We start from the raw sequence: 17696 nt of genomic DNA on the forward strand, positions 1-17696 counted from the left end.
TGCATTATAAATAAAATCTATTATTATTATTATTATATATATATATATATATATATATATATATATATATATATATATATATATATATATATATATATATATATATATATATATATATATATATATATTTTTTTTTTTTTTTTTTTTTTATCTGACAAAATTATTTGGCAACCTATGGGTTTTATTTTACTATGAAAAAAAAGCTGACAGGAAAAAGCAATATAATCAGTTATTAATATTTCATTGGTTCGGTCTTGTTTTTGCATGTGTTCATAATCATAATCCTTGAAAATAAAACCATCGACTCCAAGCACAACTTCACAATATGCTGACAAAATATTAATAATAATATTTGAATAAAGGGCGAAGATGTTAATTTTCCTAGTATGTGTGGTTATAAGTAGACTGTGCTTTATATTATTTTTGCAATATAAATGCACACAAAGAAGTTATGAAGAAAAACATGAGTTCAAATTGCTTTTTTTTCTTGTTGTGAAGTTTTTAACAGTCAGACTTTTGTTATGAATAATCAGATTTTTAGACTACAAGTCTCTATAAAAGTGAAAATGGTGAAATGCAGAATCTTCCATAAAAATATAAAGTATTCATGTATTATCATAAAAAATAGGCATTTGAATATATGCACAATGTTAAGAATGAGATAATAAATATGCTTTAACTACACTTTTCACTACAATGCTATAAAAAGAAAAACTGTTGGTAACACGTAAAGCCGTTATGTATAATGCATTATAAAAGTATTTCGATGCATTAGTTACGCCTTGTAATGCGTAATTGTAACCTCAGTTATAATACCCTTTTTAGAAAGTAATGCATTGAAACACAAACAACTAACTTTAGATTAAAAAAAGGATTTGTGAATATTGCAATGCATTTTAACATTGGTTATAATTACTAATTAAAAGATACTCAATCAGGCACAATATTATGACCACCTTCCTAATATTGTTGGTTTCCCTTTTGCTCTCAAAACAGCCCTGACCTTTCGAGGCATGGACTCCACTAGACCCCTGAAGGTGTGCTGTGGTGACATGGTCTCAGCGGAGCGTGTCAAAGTAACATCCACATGGATGGAGGACCCAAGGTTTCCCAGCAGAACATTGGCCAAAGCATCACACTGCCTCCGCCGGCTCGCCTTCTTCCCATAGTGCATCCTGGGGCCATGTGTTCCTCAGGTAAGCCACACACACACACCCGGCCATCCACGTGATGTAAAAGAACACGTGATTCCTCAGACCAGGCCACCTTCTTCCATCTGTGGTCCAGTTCTGATGCTCACGTGCCACTGTTGGTGCTTTCGGCGGTGTCAGGGGTCAGAGGTCACCCTGACTGGTCCATACGCCTCAAACTGAGCTGCTCTGTGTATTCTGACAGCTTTCTATCAGAGCCAGCATTAACTTCTGGAGCAGTTTGAGCTCCAGTAGCTCGTCTGTTTGATCGGACCCCACGGGCCAGCCTTCGCTCCCCACGTGCATCAATGAGCCTTGGCCGCCCATGACCCTGTGGCCGGTTCTCCACTGGTCCTTCCTTGGAGCACTTTTGATAGATACTGACCACTGCAGACCGGGAACAGCCCACAAGAGCTGCAGTTTTGGAGATGCTCTGACCCAGTCGTCTAGCCGTCACAATCTGGCCCTTGTCAAACTCGCTCAAATCCTTACGCTTGCCCATTTCTCCTGCTTCTAACACATCAACTCTGAGGACAAAATGTTCACTTGCTGCCTAATGTATCCCACCCACTAACAGGAGCTGTGATGAAGAGATCAGTGTTATTCATCTGTCATAATGTTGTGCCTGATCAGTGTATAATGCATTATATATTACATGTTTTTTCCCCTTAGAACCTTTAGTGCAATGAATCATCCCATGCATGTTTAATGCTCTTCATGGAACCATTGATGCCAGTTAACAACGTTTATTTTTAAAAGGAATGAGAGTTTTATCATCACACCCTCCCCAGTGTCCATATGGGAGACCGCATGTTGTGTGAGAGTGAGAGACTGTTTTCAGTGGAAAAAATCCAGTAAATTTGCAGTGTGGTGATGAAAGCAATCAGTCTCTTTTCTTAAAACAAAATCTGCACTTCACCAGAAAGTGATCACCGTATGATCTACATGATGTGCTTCTCTATTAAAACAAACAACATTTTGCACTCAAGTATTGAACATAATGAGTCAATCAGTAATTTTCCATTTCTTCAAGACGTTGCTTTATTATGTCCTGTTAAACACAGAAAGAGCGTCGTTTCTTGCACATTTCCCGCTTTGATTCTTCTCTGTTGTGTCTAGGCATCGCCACAGGCCTGAATATTTGTGGCAGGAGCTCGTCGCTGCGACAGGAGGCAAGAACCTAATCTTCCCGCGCATCCAGGAAGCGTAATCCGTTCAAAGTGGCACCTCGCGCAGGAGAAGAACAAAAATTACCATTCATCTTCCATCAAGGCGCACAGCTAAAGCTGCGTTTCATCTCCTCAACTGACTCAGCCGAGGAGAAGCTGCGCCGACAGCGAATGTGACATCTGATTTGTAGGCTGTCTAATCACAGGAGAGGGTGAACATCTCCTCTCGGAGAAGGGCTCTGCTCACGGAGGAGAGCCCGTCCTGATTCACAGAGATCACAGGGAAGGCGGAAGGGGCGAATAACGCTTCAAATGCACGTTCCAATTAACTAAATTAGATTTAATTGAGCACAAGAGAGGATTCTCTATCCTAATTAGGTTAGCAAAATATTGAAGCTTCACGCGTATTAATCACACCATCACAAGATGGTGATGATGATACAGGTATCTGATTTTTCGAAAAGACGAAATAATCCACATGTTTGTTGCATGTGATTAATAATGCGAAGGGAATGATGTTCTCATCATTAATCTCAAACCTGCAGTGAAAGTTTCAGAGATGTCAAAAAGTGCAGCGTCCCAATTCATCTACTTATACTACGCCCTACAAGTAAAATCCAACAGTCATTCTTTTTCTAACTAGCAGTTTTTAGTTAACTGTACTTAATATTCTAACTAATCCACATACTATACCTTGTTTAGAAACCCCAGGTTAAAGGGATAGTTCATACAAAAAATTGAATTATCCCATGATTTATCTCCCACAAGTCATCCTAGGTGTGTATGACATTCTTCTTTCAGACGAATACAATCAGAGTTATATTAAAATATCCTGGCTCTTCCAAGCTTTATAATAGCTGTGAATTGTTTCGTTTTCGAAGTCCATAAAAGTGCATCTATCCATCATAAAATTACATCTATTTATCATAAAAGTGCATTTATCCATCATAAAATGTGCATCCGCCTATCATAGAAGTGCATCTATCCATCATAAGTGCATCTGTCCATCAAAAAAGTGCATCTGTCCATCATAAATGTGCATCCGCCTATCATAGAAGTGCATCCATTCATCATAAAAGTGCATCTGTCCATCATAAAAGTGCATCTGTCCATCATAAAAGTGCATCTATCCATCATAAAAGTGCATCTATCCATCATAAAAGTGCATCTATCCATCATAAAAGTGCATCTATCCATCATAAAAGTACATCTGTCCATCATAAAAGTACATCTGTCCATCATAAAAGTGCATCCATTCATCATAAAAGTGCATCTGTCCATCATAAAAGTGCATCTGTCCATCATAAAAGTGCATCCATCCATCATAAAAGTGCATCTGTCCATCATAAAAGTACATCTGTCCATCATAAAAGTGCATCCATTCATCATAAAAGTGCATCCATCCATCATAAAAGTGCATCCGTCCATCATAAAAGTGCATCCATTCATCATAAAAGTGCATCTGTCCATCATAAAAGTACATCTGTCCATCATAAAAGTACATCTGTCCATCATAAAAGTGCATCCATTCATCATAAAAGTGCATCTGTCCATCATAAAAGTACATCTGTCCATCATAAAAGTGCATCTATCCATCATAAAAGTGCATCCATTCATCATAAAAGTGCATCCATCCATCATAAAAGTGCATCCGTCCATCATAAAAGTGCATCTATCCATCATAAGTGCATCTGTCCATCATAAAAGTACATCTGTCCATCATAAAAGAGCATCTATCCATCATAAAAGTGCATCTGTCCATCATAAAAGTGCATCCATTCATCATAAAAGTGCATCTGTCCATCATAAAAGTGCATCCATTCATCATAAAAGTGCATCTGTCCATCATAAAAGTGCATCTGTCCATCATAAAAGTGCATCCATCCATCATAAAAGTGCATCCGTCCATCATAAAGTGCATCTATCCATCATAAAAGTGCATCTATCCATCATAAAAGTACATCTGTCCATCATAAAAGTACATCTGTCCATCATAAAAGAGCATCTATCCATCATAAAAGAGCATCTATCCATCATAAAAGTGCATCTATCCATCATAAAAGTGCATCCATTCATCATAAAAGTGCATCCATTCATCATAAAAGTGCAATATATCTGATATCTATTAATATATAGATATCAATTTCAAAGGTCCTTACATCCGAAAACAGCAAAAGAACCAAAACCCACAACGACACTTAAACAAATATAGTAAACAATAGAATAAAAATGTCAAATTATGTCAATTTTTTTGCCAGAAAATAGTTTTATTATATACAGAAAGCACATTCTCTTTTCTCCCGCTCAAATCCGCACACAGACACACGCATACACACACACACAAACGTGTTGTCAGCGCCGCTCTGATTTTATCAGTAAAATAGTTTAGCATCTTAAAAACGACATGCCTTTTCTCACTAGCGAGGGAATAATGTTGCTGTTCTTGAAGCAGATCAACCTACACTTTCACTATTAGTAGAGACACTGGAGCCAAACACAGGAACAAACACACACTCAGGTCATTCGCACACACTTAATCTCTTTCTCTAATAACTGCATTAGTCTGCATATCAGTGGCTCAAGCTTCCGTTACGAGCTCTAAAATGACGTTTTGAAAGGGGCCGATTAAAGGGGCTGTCTACATGACACTATTTTCAACTAAAAATCAAAAACTTTTAAAGCATTTTGGCCATTCATTGCAAATGTCTATATCTTGCAATAATGACTTTTTTCCTCAGAACTGAGAGTTTATATCTCACAATTAGCTTTTTTTGCTTCATTTACGTTACTCTTGCGCAAATGGAAATCAGGCCTGCGAATTAAAAATATTACTTTTTTTATCTTGCAATAATTTTTCTCATAATTGTGAGATGTAAACACGCAATTGCGAGTCATAAAGTGCATTTCCGAAGAAAAAAAGACGGAGAATTCCGACTTTATAACTGGCAATTGAGTTTATCACGCAATTCTGGGAAAAAAGTGAGAATTGTGAGATAAAGGGAGATATTGGGAGATTCCCCCTTCTATGTAAAGCACTTTGAGTGCCTAGAAAAGCGCTATATAAATGTAACAAATTATTATTTTATTATTATTATAAAGGCTGCGTCCCAAACCTGGAAAATGCTGCCTTCGGGGGACAAATTTCAAGGCAGGAAGGCATCAAGCAATGTCCGAATCCAATTTGAACAGCATACACGTGTCCTTCGCTGCCTTTGATATCCCACAATCCTGTGCTTGCCATTCTGTGATAGTTGAGCTAGGGGGAAAAGATGGCGTCCGAAAGTTGCGGTTTCTGGATAGTTTGTGTGTACATGTGTTTTTTACTAATATTTTCCACTTCTGATGTCATTTGTAGCGAGAAATCATTACTGTAGTAATCAAATATGTGTTAAGTTCTCACCAAAGCTCTCTCTATTTTGCTGTCGCTCATTAAACTGTAACACTGCCTGTCCGAAATCGTTTCGTGAGATGCCTTCATGTACAAACGCTGCCTTACAAGCCATTGCCTAAAAAGGCAGCGAGGCAGCGAGTCCGCTGCCCGGGTTTTCGGTTGCAGCCAAAATGTCACAATTACCTTTTATTATTCTTTAGTGGAAACCAGCTTCCATAAACATGCTCGGTGCCATCGCCATCTACTGGCCAGAATACAGCGTTTTTAGTCGTTTCTGTGGATCTGTGTGAATGGGGATCATTTGGACAATGTCGTTGTTGGTTTTTATTAAATAATGTTTGTGTAATCGTACCCTAAGAAATCCCACACACCAGATTGTCCCAGTAAACATTAGGGATGGGTAAAGACATTGACCTCTCGATTTTATTTGATTCTAATTTTTATGAACTGATATCGATCCTTAAAGCTACAGTGTGTGATATTTTCCCCCATCTAGCGGTGAAAATGTACACTCTCAGAAAAAAAGGTACACGGCTGTCACTGGGGCGGTACCCTAAGGTACAAAAGTGAAAAGGTACATCTTTGTACCTTTCACCCATAAATGGTACATATCAGTACTTTAAGAGAGTGTATTAGTACTTTAAAGGTACATAGTAGTACCTTTAAGGTACATATTAGTACCTTTTCAGTTTTGTACCGTAGGGTACCGCCCCAGTGACAGCCATGTACCTTTTTTTCTGACAGTGTATATGACCATCCAGTGAATATTAGTTTCTGTTCCTCTCAATTCTGATTTCGTTTTAACTCCTACGGTGGCCGATTTAGTCCAAGATTAACATGGCAATCCCTCTCTTCACATTCGACACGGTGCCATCGAGTGTTAAAACGCGAAAGGCGAAGCTTGAATTTACGGGTATGTCCCTCTTTGGCTACTGTACTTTCAAGATGGAGGAGCAACATGGCGACCGGCATTCGAACCCCTCACCCGTATGTATTTTCAATGGCATATTATAAACTTACGAGAATACTTTATTACTTGAAAGAAGTAAATATACATTAATGAGCACATATTTTTGAAAGAACTAAGTGTTTTTAGCTAAGAATAAACTAAAAAAGTTACACAGTGTAGCTTTAAATTCCAAGTATCAATAAGTATATCCTGTTTATCAGATGATGAGTGAACGGGACATTGCAGCGTCTCCCATCCAATAAATCACAATAATATTTGTGCTGTTACTATTGATATGAAACAGCCTCAGATTTTACAAATTTTAAGATGAAAACATAAATAACGTTTTGGCGCTGTGGTGTGAGATTGCTCAGCTCAAGAGAAGCGGCACATGAACCGATCATCTCTTCCTCTTTAATACCAGTCACAGCGCAAAACAAACATGAACGCGCATCAAGTGTGTTAAAAGATGGAGTACAACATACCGAAATCCTTGTCACGTTATCGCTCAATCAGTGTTTCAACCGACGACAGTAAAACAGTAACGTCACATTTACCTCAGAAAAACCACATCCAGTGTCCATAAACTCGTTAGTCAGCTAGAAAAATTACCTCTAGAGGAGCATTTCGTTAAATACACTACAGGCCAAACGTTTGGACTCTTTTGAAAGAAGTTTCTTCTGCTCATCAAGCCTGCATTTATTTGATCAAAAATACAGAAAACATGTAATATTGTGATATATTATTACAATTTACAATATTTGGTTTTCAATGTATTCTCCTTTAAATGCTGATTTATTTCTGTGATAAAGCTGAATGTTCAGGATGGTTCCCCCAGTCTTCAGTGATCATGATCCTTCAGAAATCATTCTCAGATGAGGATTCATTAGGAGTGTTGGACACAGAGCTGATGATTAATATATCTGAGGAATAAAAGGCTCAAAAGAACTGCATTTATTCAAAATAAAAACATATTTTCAAATATTATAAATCTCCTTTACTATCATTTTTTTTTATCAATTTAACACATCCTTGCTGAATAAAATTATTGATTTATTTAAAAAAAGAGAAAATACTGACCAGTAGCCTAGTGTATATTGTTGTTACAAAAGTATTATAAAATATATATTATAAAAAAGTATCACAGGTTATGAAAAAAAAGAACTGTCTCCAACACTCGTAATGAATCCTCATCTGAGAATGATTTCTGAAGGATCATGATCACTGAGGACTGGAGGAACCATCCTGAACATTCAGCTCTGAGCACAGAAATAAATCAGCATTTAAAGTAGAAAACATTGGAAACCAAATATTTTAAATTGTAATAATATATCACAATATAAAAAAAAAAATCTGTATTTTTGATCAAATAAATGCAGGCTTGAGGAGCAGAAGAAACTTCTTTCAAAAACATTACAAATAGTAATGAGTCCAAACTCAATATTTAATGCAATAACGTTTTTATGACAGCCACTATTTAAATGTTTATATTTCATATAACTTAATTAATATTTTAAAAAAAGTGTAGTGTAAGCGTTTGTATACAAATCAGTTAATTTTAAAGGTGCACTATATGTAATGTTGAGTTATTTTTCCCAAAACAAGACGATTACTTTTGCTTGTCTAGTTAATACTTCTTGTTTTAAGAATGATTAGATGTTTCAGGAGAAAAACACTAAGTAAGAAAAGCATTTTTTTCCAGTACGCGTGGAGTCTGAGCCCGTGATGCGATGCTCCAGATTCCTCCGGGACAACAGCAGCTCTGTGTGTCTGAACCGCCGTCTGGAACTGATTAATGCCAGTTCGCCTGCTCGCTTCTCTTTTCTTACATTAAAAAAAGTAAAAGTACTACAGTAAGGTGTCTACTTAAACGGTTAGTTCACCCAAAAATGAAATGTCTGTCATTAACTCCTCCCCCTAATGTCGCTCCACACCCGTAAGACCTCCGTTCATCTTCACACACAGTTTAAGATATTTTATATTTAGTCCGAGAGCGTATGCAAGTGTATGCACACTATACTGTCCATGTCCAGAAAGGGAATAAAAACATCATCACAGTAGTCCATATGAGACATCAGTGGGTTAATTAGAGTCTCTTGAAGCATCCAAAATACATTTGGGTCCAAAAATAACAAAAACTACGACTTTATTCAGCATTGTCTTCTCCTCTGAGTTTGTGTTCAATCCTCAAATAAAGATTCAAACGGTTATGAATCAGCGAATCGATTCATGATTCGGATCGCCAATGTCACGTGATTTCAGCAGTTTGACACGCGATCCAAACACGTGACATTAATGACATCAATTTAATTTTTGGGTGAACTAACCCTTTAATGCCAGTTCGCCTGCTCGCTTCTCTTTTCTTACATTCCTCTCTTAAAGGGCGTTCACACTGACAGCGGTTTGCGTCCGTAAGACGTTCATTTACAGGAGAGTTCTGGCAACATGAGCGACAGCCGGGCCGCCTACTGGCACCAGTGCATTAGCATACTGACATACTAATCACACTCTTTCAGTATTTAGCATGCATACTGTGTACAGTGTGCAGATTTTCTATTGGTATAGGAATGTGCAGTATGGCACGATGATGCAATGCACTCGTCTTGAGTTTTGGCACTGATTTCTTGACTTGTTTATTCATGAGTACGCAAAGAAATGTATACAAGAGCTATTTTATTATTGAAAAAAATGATGCCACATGCAATGTAATGCGACAATGTTTAAAAAACAGTTGTTATTGCAAAAAAAACAACAACAACAACAACAACAACAACTTGGAAGAATGTTTGTAACCAAGCAGCCATTCACTACCATAGAGTCAGAGCGTATTTAGGCCACGCCCACATCGTTTAGGCCACGCCCACATCGGCCCACGCGCCCACACAACGCTCTCCATTGACTTTGTATTGCGTGACGCTGCCTCCTTGATATTTTGGACTTATTACAAAAAACAGAACAATGTCTAAACGATATATGTGATGTGATATGTGACTGTGTGCAGCAAACAAGCTAAAAAAAACACATAGCTACGTTTTTATAAGCTGTCGACTCAAAAAAACGAGCATTTAAGGAGATAAAAGTGGATACAGCAGGAAGAATGCAGGTCAGTTTTGGGATCCTGACACTCAGTATGTCTCATTATGTCTAAGTGTGCAGTAAACATTGTGTCCAATATCCAAATGTCAGTTTTATATATTCTATTTCCTGTCGCTGACTACTTTCCCCTCCAGTGGGCGTAGTTCTCAGTGTAATATAACATGTCCCGCTCTGTCTCTATTGCATGTATGCACTTATGTCTTTAAACGCTCGTTTTTTGGGTCAGCGGTTTATTAACACTTCTGGGTTTTTGGTTCTGGGTTTTTTAGCTTGTTTTCTGTACACCTTGTCACATATCAGCTTTTAGATATTGTTAGTTTTTTTTGTTATAAGTCAGAAATAACAAGGAGGCGCTTCCCGCAATAGAAAGTCAAAGGAGAGCGTTGGTTTGTTTCCCCCCCCGGTGGGCGTGGCTTTCAGATTATGACGCGTGTCGCTCTGTCTCTATAGTAGGGGAAAAAATACTACGGTAGTGAATGGTTGCTCTATCTGCTTTGTTACAAACATTCTTCCTAGTATCTTCTTTTGTGTTCAGCAGAAGGAAGAAACTCATACACGTTTGGAACAACATGAGGATGAGTAAATGATGACAGAATTTTCATTTTATGGTGAACTGTCCCTTTAAATCTATTAAAAGTGGTTTTCAGTAATTAAAATAAAGTTACCATAAAATCAAGCGGCAACCTCCCGCGATCTCTCTTGAAGCCAAAAATGTAAACTGCAATTCCTCGACTGGCCACTAGAGCGGCTCCAGAAGGAGCAGAATGTCATTGAGCCTCATGTTAAAATGCCCAACTTTACAGCAGAAAAAAACATGTTTACAGCAATGTGTACAAATTGCGCTTTTGTTCTATACGGCTAATTTTGACCTTCATGACAACTGTGAGGGGAGTAATTTTTTTTATAACTCATTCGTTTACGTTATATAAAGCCTTAAAGTTCTGCATAATTAAGGGCGTGGTTACAGGTGGATAGCCATTTATCCGCCGTCTATAGTCATTGTGTCACCTAAGCTCCGCCCACATCCCGCCTTTTTGCCCATCTTCTGTTATCCGGGAGTGACACGCGATGACTCGCTCACAAGATGGCGACGCCCAGCTCGCCTCTACTTTACGCTTCAGAACGGCTCTTCAGAATCCTATGGGTGACATCACGGACACTATGTCCATATTTTTTACAGTCTAGGCACAAAATATAAGACATGATAGGTTGTAAGGCTGTTTTATCGACGTATATATTTTTGTTTTATTGTAAAGAATTATGCCTTTATGAATGCATTTATTTTACCTCTGGAAAAATACATAAAATAAAATATAAATTTTAGGTGAAAATTTGAAATGTTGCCTTTGGTAATTAGCTGAAAATAAGTGTAAGCTAGAGTACTTAAATAAAACTGAAATATACATATAAATATAAAAATACAATACATATAATTACTTTTTACTTACATATAATTTTTTTTTAAATATAGGAATAATTCAATATATTAATGCTATAATATTATAGAAATAATACTGAAAAATTATCTAAATGTGTAAAATATGATAATATTTTTAATACATTTTGCACTTTCATTTCCAGCCTTCTTTTTAAAATAACCATTCTAACATTGTTTTTTGTGCAAATACTTTATAAAAGCTTAAAACATGACATTCACCTCAAAGTTCAAAAAGTCTATTTTTACGTTATATTTCTGTCAATAATGAGTTAACATTTAACGAGCGACGGGAAATGTTTTTGGACGCTAGATTTTTATTTTTCCGCCATTGCGAAAGAAAGCCCCGTCTACAGTGAAATCTCATTGGTCCAAAACCGCGTTTCGCATAACCGCTGGAATTAAAGTCGCGATGTAACGTAAGTAGCGTTTACAGATTTATATCTGTATATCCAAGTGAATTAGTGGAAAACAAAAAAAACGGGATTGGGACTTGCATCAGTGTCGATTGGATGGAGGCGGACCTGAACGTGAGATAGCGAAAGGGGGCGGGGTTTAAGCAAAGTAAATGATTGGAGACGTTCGACATGCGTTGAGTTTGATTTAAATTACTGGGTAAAAATGTATTTGTTCACAGAAAGATCAATAACATGACATTTTCATTTTTAATGCTGACTTTAAACATCAGATATCTCGTTTACATCGGTGTATTTTTTGTCGTGTTTCCAGTTCGATATATCTCTTAAATCAAGATGTGTTTACTTGAGAAGCAAAAATAAAGTTTTTAAGTGTGGATAAATGAGAAATTGACTAAATGAAGTGAGGTTATGCTTAAAACAAGAACAAATATAAGCCAGTGGGGTCTGAAAAAATAAACTGAATTCAAAGCGAAAACGTGAATTCGCACTGGAAGATATTTGTTCTTGCTTAAAGCATATTAATTAATGTTGATCAGTTTATCATTAAGCCATGCATCTTGATTTATAAATGTGTAGAGAAAAATACAGAAAGTTTTTTTTTTTTTTTACACCCAATGAATTTAATGAAATCCTATGCTTTCAGACAAACGTGCAGAAGGAGCTCATGTTAAAGAAAGAAGCCACTGGTCAAGCACTGAAGGTAAGTATGCAGTCAGTCAGTATCACACTTTGCACATGTGATTCAAACTAAAGCATTGATCTGTGAGATGAGCAGCGTGTGTGTGTGTGTGTGTGTGTGTGTTCATGGATAAAGACGTTCACTGTTGCACATCCTCACACAGTGGCAAACTTGTGGCTTGTGGCTTGCCATGATTGATTCTTTATCAGCGGCGCTGTTGTAGTGTTCACTTCTCTCCTAGACAGACAGCATGCCTCTCGGAGCTCCTACCGAGCGCCTTTAACACGCAGAAGTGAGTGAATCGGTGGAGACGGATGCTTACCTGTTGTGAAGGTGTCGACACGCGGACGCTGCAAGTTTGAGTCAGCGATCCTCCGTCCGGATACGAATCCCGCTGGATGCGACAGCACAATAATAATGAGAAGCCGAGCGGATCAGTCCTGCGGCAGGCAGCTAGCGGAGCGCAGAAGACTCACTTTGCGTGCTGCCGTTAGGTCATGCTCAAAGTATGTCTGTGCAATGTTCTGCAAGCTCAGGGAAACCACATCCTCTGACATACCTCCTCTATCCTGCTGCCTGCGTCTCTCTCTCTCTCTCTCTCGCTCGCTCTGACTGTCTGAGAGATGACAGACCGAGCTGACCCAGACACAGTTCACTCCCTCTCTCTCTCTCTCTCTCTCTCTCTCTCTCTCTCTCGCTCTCTCTCCTTCTCTCTATCTCTTTCTCTCTCTCGCGTGGGGCTTCTTCAGCAACCGACACAGTTCCTGCCCACCAACTGAAGAATCCAACTGAGAAGGAGGAGGTGCTGTGAACGAGAGAGAGAGAGAGAGAGAGAGAGAGAGAGAGAGAGAGAGAGAGAGAGAGAGAGAGGAGGGGAGACGGATAAAAAGAGTGGGGGAGCAGTTCTTTTGGAAATTACACTGAAATAAAAAGAAAGACTGGTGAGAATGCAGCGTGCCTGAGGATTGAAAGAGCATGAAAATAACCAAAACACTGAGGGAAAATTCAGCTCTAATATCTCTAATGTTTCTCCAAGACCGCAATGAGATTAAATGGAGAGCAAATTAGTTTAGAGGTTCTCAGCGTCCAAATGCTGTGAAAATCAAAAGGAGAGATTTTGTATTTAAAAAACTTCTTTATAACAGCAGATAATCACAGGACCTTCCTCAAAAAAGAAAACAACACGCACACACACGCACACATATATATCTTTCATTGCATGAATTATGAAAACCTCAGTCAAGATTTTGTCCTATGTGTTTTTATTGCTCTTTTTACACTTCAACTTTCATATTCAAAGAGATTTTCAGATGTTGACTTTAGTGGACAGTATGCGTTTATGGTTTTATCTGAAGAGATACTGTATTAAACATAACACAGTAATAATACAGCAATATTGTGTGTATTTAACAAACCAATTAACACATTTATAACACAAAATCGAATGAAAATGTAAAAAATATAAACGGTAAATATTGCGAATGCCATTGAACTTCATTCAAGTTGAACTTTGCTTATCAATTTAAGGATGTGATTCCATCAGAGATCTGTACAACCTCTCGGTGGAAACCCAACTCAGAATATGTTGAAACAATCCCTCAAGTGTACCAGTAAGAGTAACGCATTACAAGTAACTTACATACTGTAATCAGATTACTTTTTAGATATTATGAATAAAGTAATGCATTAAAAATAACTTACATATTGTAATCAGATTACTTTTTAGATATTACGAGTAAAGTAATGCATTAAAAATAACTTACATAATGTAATCAGATTACTTTTTGATTTAAAGAGTAAAGTAATGCATTACAAGTAACTTACATAATGTAATCAGATTACTTTTTAGATATTACGAGTAAAGTAATGCATTACAAGTAACTTACATATTGTAATCAGATTACTTTTTAGATATTACGAGTAAAGTAATGCATTACAAGTAACTTACATAATGTAATCAGATTTCTTTTTGATTTAAGGAGTAAAGTAATGCATTACAAGTAACTTGCATAATGTAATCAGATTACTTTTTGATGTTATGAGTAATGCATTACAAGTAACTTGCATTATGTAATCAGATTGCTTTTTGATTTAAGGAGTAAAGTAATGCATTACAAGTAACTTGCATAATGTAATCAGATTACTTTTTGATGTTATGAGTAATGCATTACAAGTAACTTACATAATGTAATCAGATTACTTTTTGATTTAAGGAGTAAAGTAATGCATTACAAGTAACTTGCATCATGTAATCAGATTACTTTTTGATGTTATGAGTAATGCATTACAAGTAACTTGCATTATGTAATCAGATTACTTTTTGATTTAAGGAGTAAAGTAATGCATTACAAGTAACTTGCATAATGTAATCAGATTACTTTTTATTTAAGGAGTAAAGTAATGCATTACAAGTAATTTACATAATGTAATCAGATTACTTTATGATTTAAGCAGTAAAGTAATGCATTACAAGTAACTTACATAATGTAATCAGATTACTTTATGATTTAAGCAGTAAAGTAATGCATTACAAGTAACTTACATAATGTAATCAGATTACTTTTTATTTAAGGAGTAAAGTAATGCATTACAAGTAATTTACATAATGTAATCAGATTACTTTATGATTTAAGCAGTAAAGTGATGCATTACAAGTAACTTACATAATGTAATCAGATTACTTTTTATATTTAAGGAGTAAAGTAATGCATTACAAGTAACTTGCATAATGTAATCAGATTACTTTTTGATTTAAGGAGTAAAGTGATGCATTACAAGTAACTTGCATAATGTAATCAGATTACCTTTTGATTTAAGGAGTAAAGTAATGCATTACAAGTAACTTGCATAATGTAATCAGATTACTTTTTGATTTAAGGAGTAAAGTAATGCATTACAAGTAACTTGCATAATGTAATCAGATTACCTTTTGATTTAAGGAGTAAAGTAATGCATTACAAGTAACTTGCATAATGTAATCAGATTACTTTTTGATTTAAGGAGTAAAGTAATGCATTACAAGTAACTTAAATAATGTAATCAGATTACTTTTTATTTAAGGAGTAAAGTAATGCATTACAAGTAACTTGCATAATGTAATCAGATTACTTTTTATTTAAGGAGTAGAGTAATGCATTACAAGTAACTTGCATAATGTAATCAGATTACCTTTTGATTTAAGGAGTAAAGTAATGCATTACAAGTAACTTGCATAATGTAATCAGATTACTTTTTGATTTAAGGAGTAAAGTAATGCATTACAAGTAACTTGCATAATGTAATCAGATTACCTTTTGATTTAAGGAGTAAAGTAATGCATTACAAGTAACTTGCATAATGTAATCAGATTACTTTTTGATTTAAGGAGTAAAGTAATGCATTACAAGTAACTTAAATAATGTAATCAGATTACTTTTTATTTAAGGAGTAAAGTAATGCATTACAAGTAACTTGCATAATGTAATCAGATTACTTTTTATTTAAGGAGTAGAGTAATGCATTACAAGCCAATGTATAGGATGATGCACTAGGGTCCACTTTAAAGGGTTGACGTGCAACTACGCCATCAAACAGGGCCGGCGCTCCGCACACGCACATCACGCACTGCGCGTAGGGCACCAAGTGCTTGGGGGGGCACAAAAAAATCTGGGTCGTGAAAAAATCATCACAATAGGCTAGCCTACTAGTATAAATAACACATAAAATATTTCTAAAAGCATGTTAATATAAAAATGCAATACAAAAGTAATATAGGCTGTTATGAAGGACTGTCATGTGTACATAATAATGTACTATGATTGTTTAAAATCATAGTTTACCGCGAACTGAAAGTAGTAGCATAGATCCTTATCTATCGCAATCGTGCATAGACAATTCTAATGGAGAACGAGTATTCCTCTGTACTATAATTATTATAAGACATGTTTACATATATTTACCATGAGTGCTATATTCTTTGTTGTACATTCGCGAGCTAAATGTGTATGCCGTAAATGCACCGTTGTGTTGTTTACATAAAGGCAGCCGGAATGGCGCTAATGACGTTACGGCCGGGAGTTCGAGCCCCGCTCAGAACAGGATTCTTACATGATGATAAAATAAGCCTACATGACAATTTATAGGCTAGTAAGTGCGGATTTCATTTCTTGTGTAACAGTTTAGTACTTTGTACTGTTATTTGTCCATTGTTATCATAATTACACATCATTTATGTGTACTGCTATTGGCATCCTTTTGTATATTGTTATTTACCAATTTGTATGTATATTTTCAGAACCACAAACTTGCCCCGACTTATGGTGGAGAATAAATGTTACAGAAGAAACATCAGAGTCCTTATTGCATTCTAACTGGATGTGCCATAGTGATTGCAACCAATTACAACCAGACAAAGTACTTCAAAACATAGGCCTAGACCAAATTAGTCGAGAAAAAGGTGAATCTCTGTGCCAGACTCCCTCTGGTTTTCAGTAGAATCCCTGAATATTTTGTCTTGTGGTTATCAATGGGGACGTGGTTCAGAAACTGTCATATGATGACCTGATAGCTGATTTTGCAGCTAGGAAATGTAGACGTGTGCCTCTGTAGGGCCTCTGACAACTGATGGTAGTGAAAATGTTTAATATAGTTCTATAGAATAGCAGAATGGACTCTTTATAGAGATGTAGTCCCTCTGTTGAGTAATTTGTACTGTGCAGTTATGCATGGTTATTAGCAGTTTAAAACGTGCACTTTAAAATTCATACTTTATAAAATTCATAGACTTATTCTATTTACACAAAAGTTTTTTTTTGCACTTTTAACTTTCTGTGTTTACATTGTTCAGTTTCAATTATTCATTTGCAGCAGTTATTTTGGAAGTAAAGAGAACCTAAATAAGAAATTCTGAATGGGAGTTATTTCTTTGGTGGGTGGGTGTTTGTTTGGGGAGGGGAGGATAGGGTGGTGGGGTTATTTGGGGGGGGGGGGGGGGGCACCGCCAAGCATTTGTGCTTAGGGCACCCAAATGGCTAGCACCGGCCCTGCCATCAAAACTAATGCACTTACAAGACAAAGCTTTTTAAAAGCAGTCCACTGTATGACCTCTATGCATGAAAGGGATATATTAAGCAAAAGTACATATTTATTAAGAAATTGATCAAAATGAAGTGCGTTTAAGCTTAAAAAAGAACAAATATCTACCAGTTGGGTCAGAACAGAAAAAAATATATTTTAAAGGGAAAGTTTATTTTTCTGACCCCGATGTCAGATATTTGTTCTTGCTTTAAGCATAAATGCATAGATCTTAATTGTGACAGTATTCAAGCTGATCTTAGTTTCTCTTTTGTTTCTCTTGTAGGAGTTTTAAGAGGACGGGCTCTGGAGCAAT

General features: G+C 36.4%; 1 protein-coding gene and 1 long non-coding RNA gene across 4 annotated transcripts in view; one reads left to right on the plus strand and one right to left on the minus strand.

Moving 5' to 3' along the window:
• The window catches only part of LOC137082536 (raftlin-like), a 176352-nt gene extending 163249 nt beyond the window's left edge, over positions 1-13103 (minus strand). For all 3 annotated transcript variants that reach the window (XM_067447778.1, XM_067447779.1, XM_067447777.1), the window contains exon 1: positions 12651-13103. The gene's annotated coding sequence lies outside the window, so the exon portion shown is untranslated. The remainder of the gene's footprint in view (positions 1-12650) is intronic.
• Positions 1-17696, plus strand: part of LOC137082542 (uncharacterized) — a 36906-nt gene that overhangs the window by 12053 nt on the left and 7157 nt on the right. The window contains exons 4-6 of the long non-coding RNA XR_010906359.1: positions 997-1196; positions 12293-12349; positions 17667-17696. The exon at positions 17667-17696 is cut by the window's right edge and continues 536 nt beyond it. This is a non-coding gene — a long non-coding RNA (uncharacterized lncRNA). The remainder of the gene's footprint in view (positions 1-996; positions 1197-12292; positions 12350-17666) is intronic.

Source organism: Pseudorasbora parva, chromosome 7 (genome assembly GCF_024679245.1).
Source record: "Pseudorasbora parva isolate DD20220531a chromosome 7, ASM2467924v1, whole genome shotgun sequence".
In the NCBI taxonomy this organism is placed as follows: Eukaryota; Metazoa; Chordata; class Actinopteri; order Cypriniformes; family Gobionidae; genus Pseudorasbora; species Pseudorasbora parva.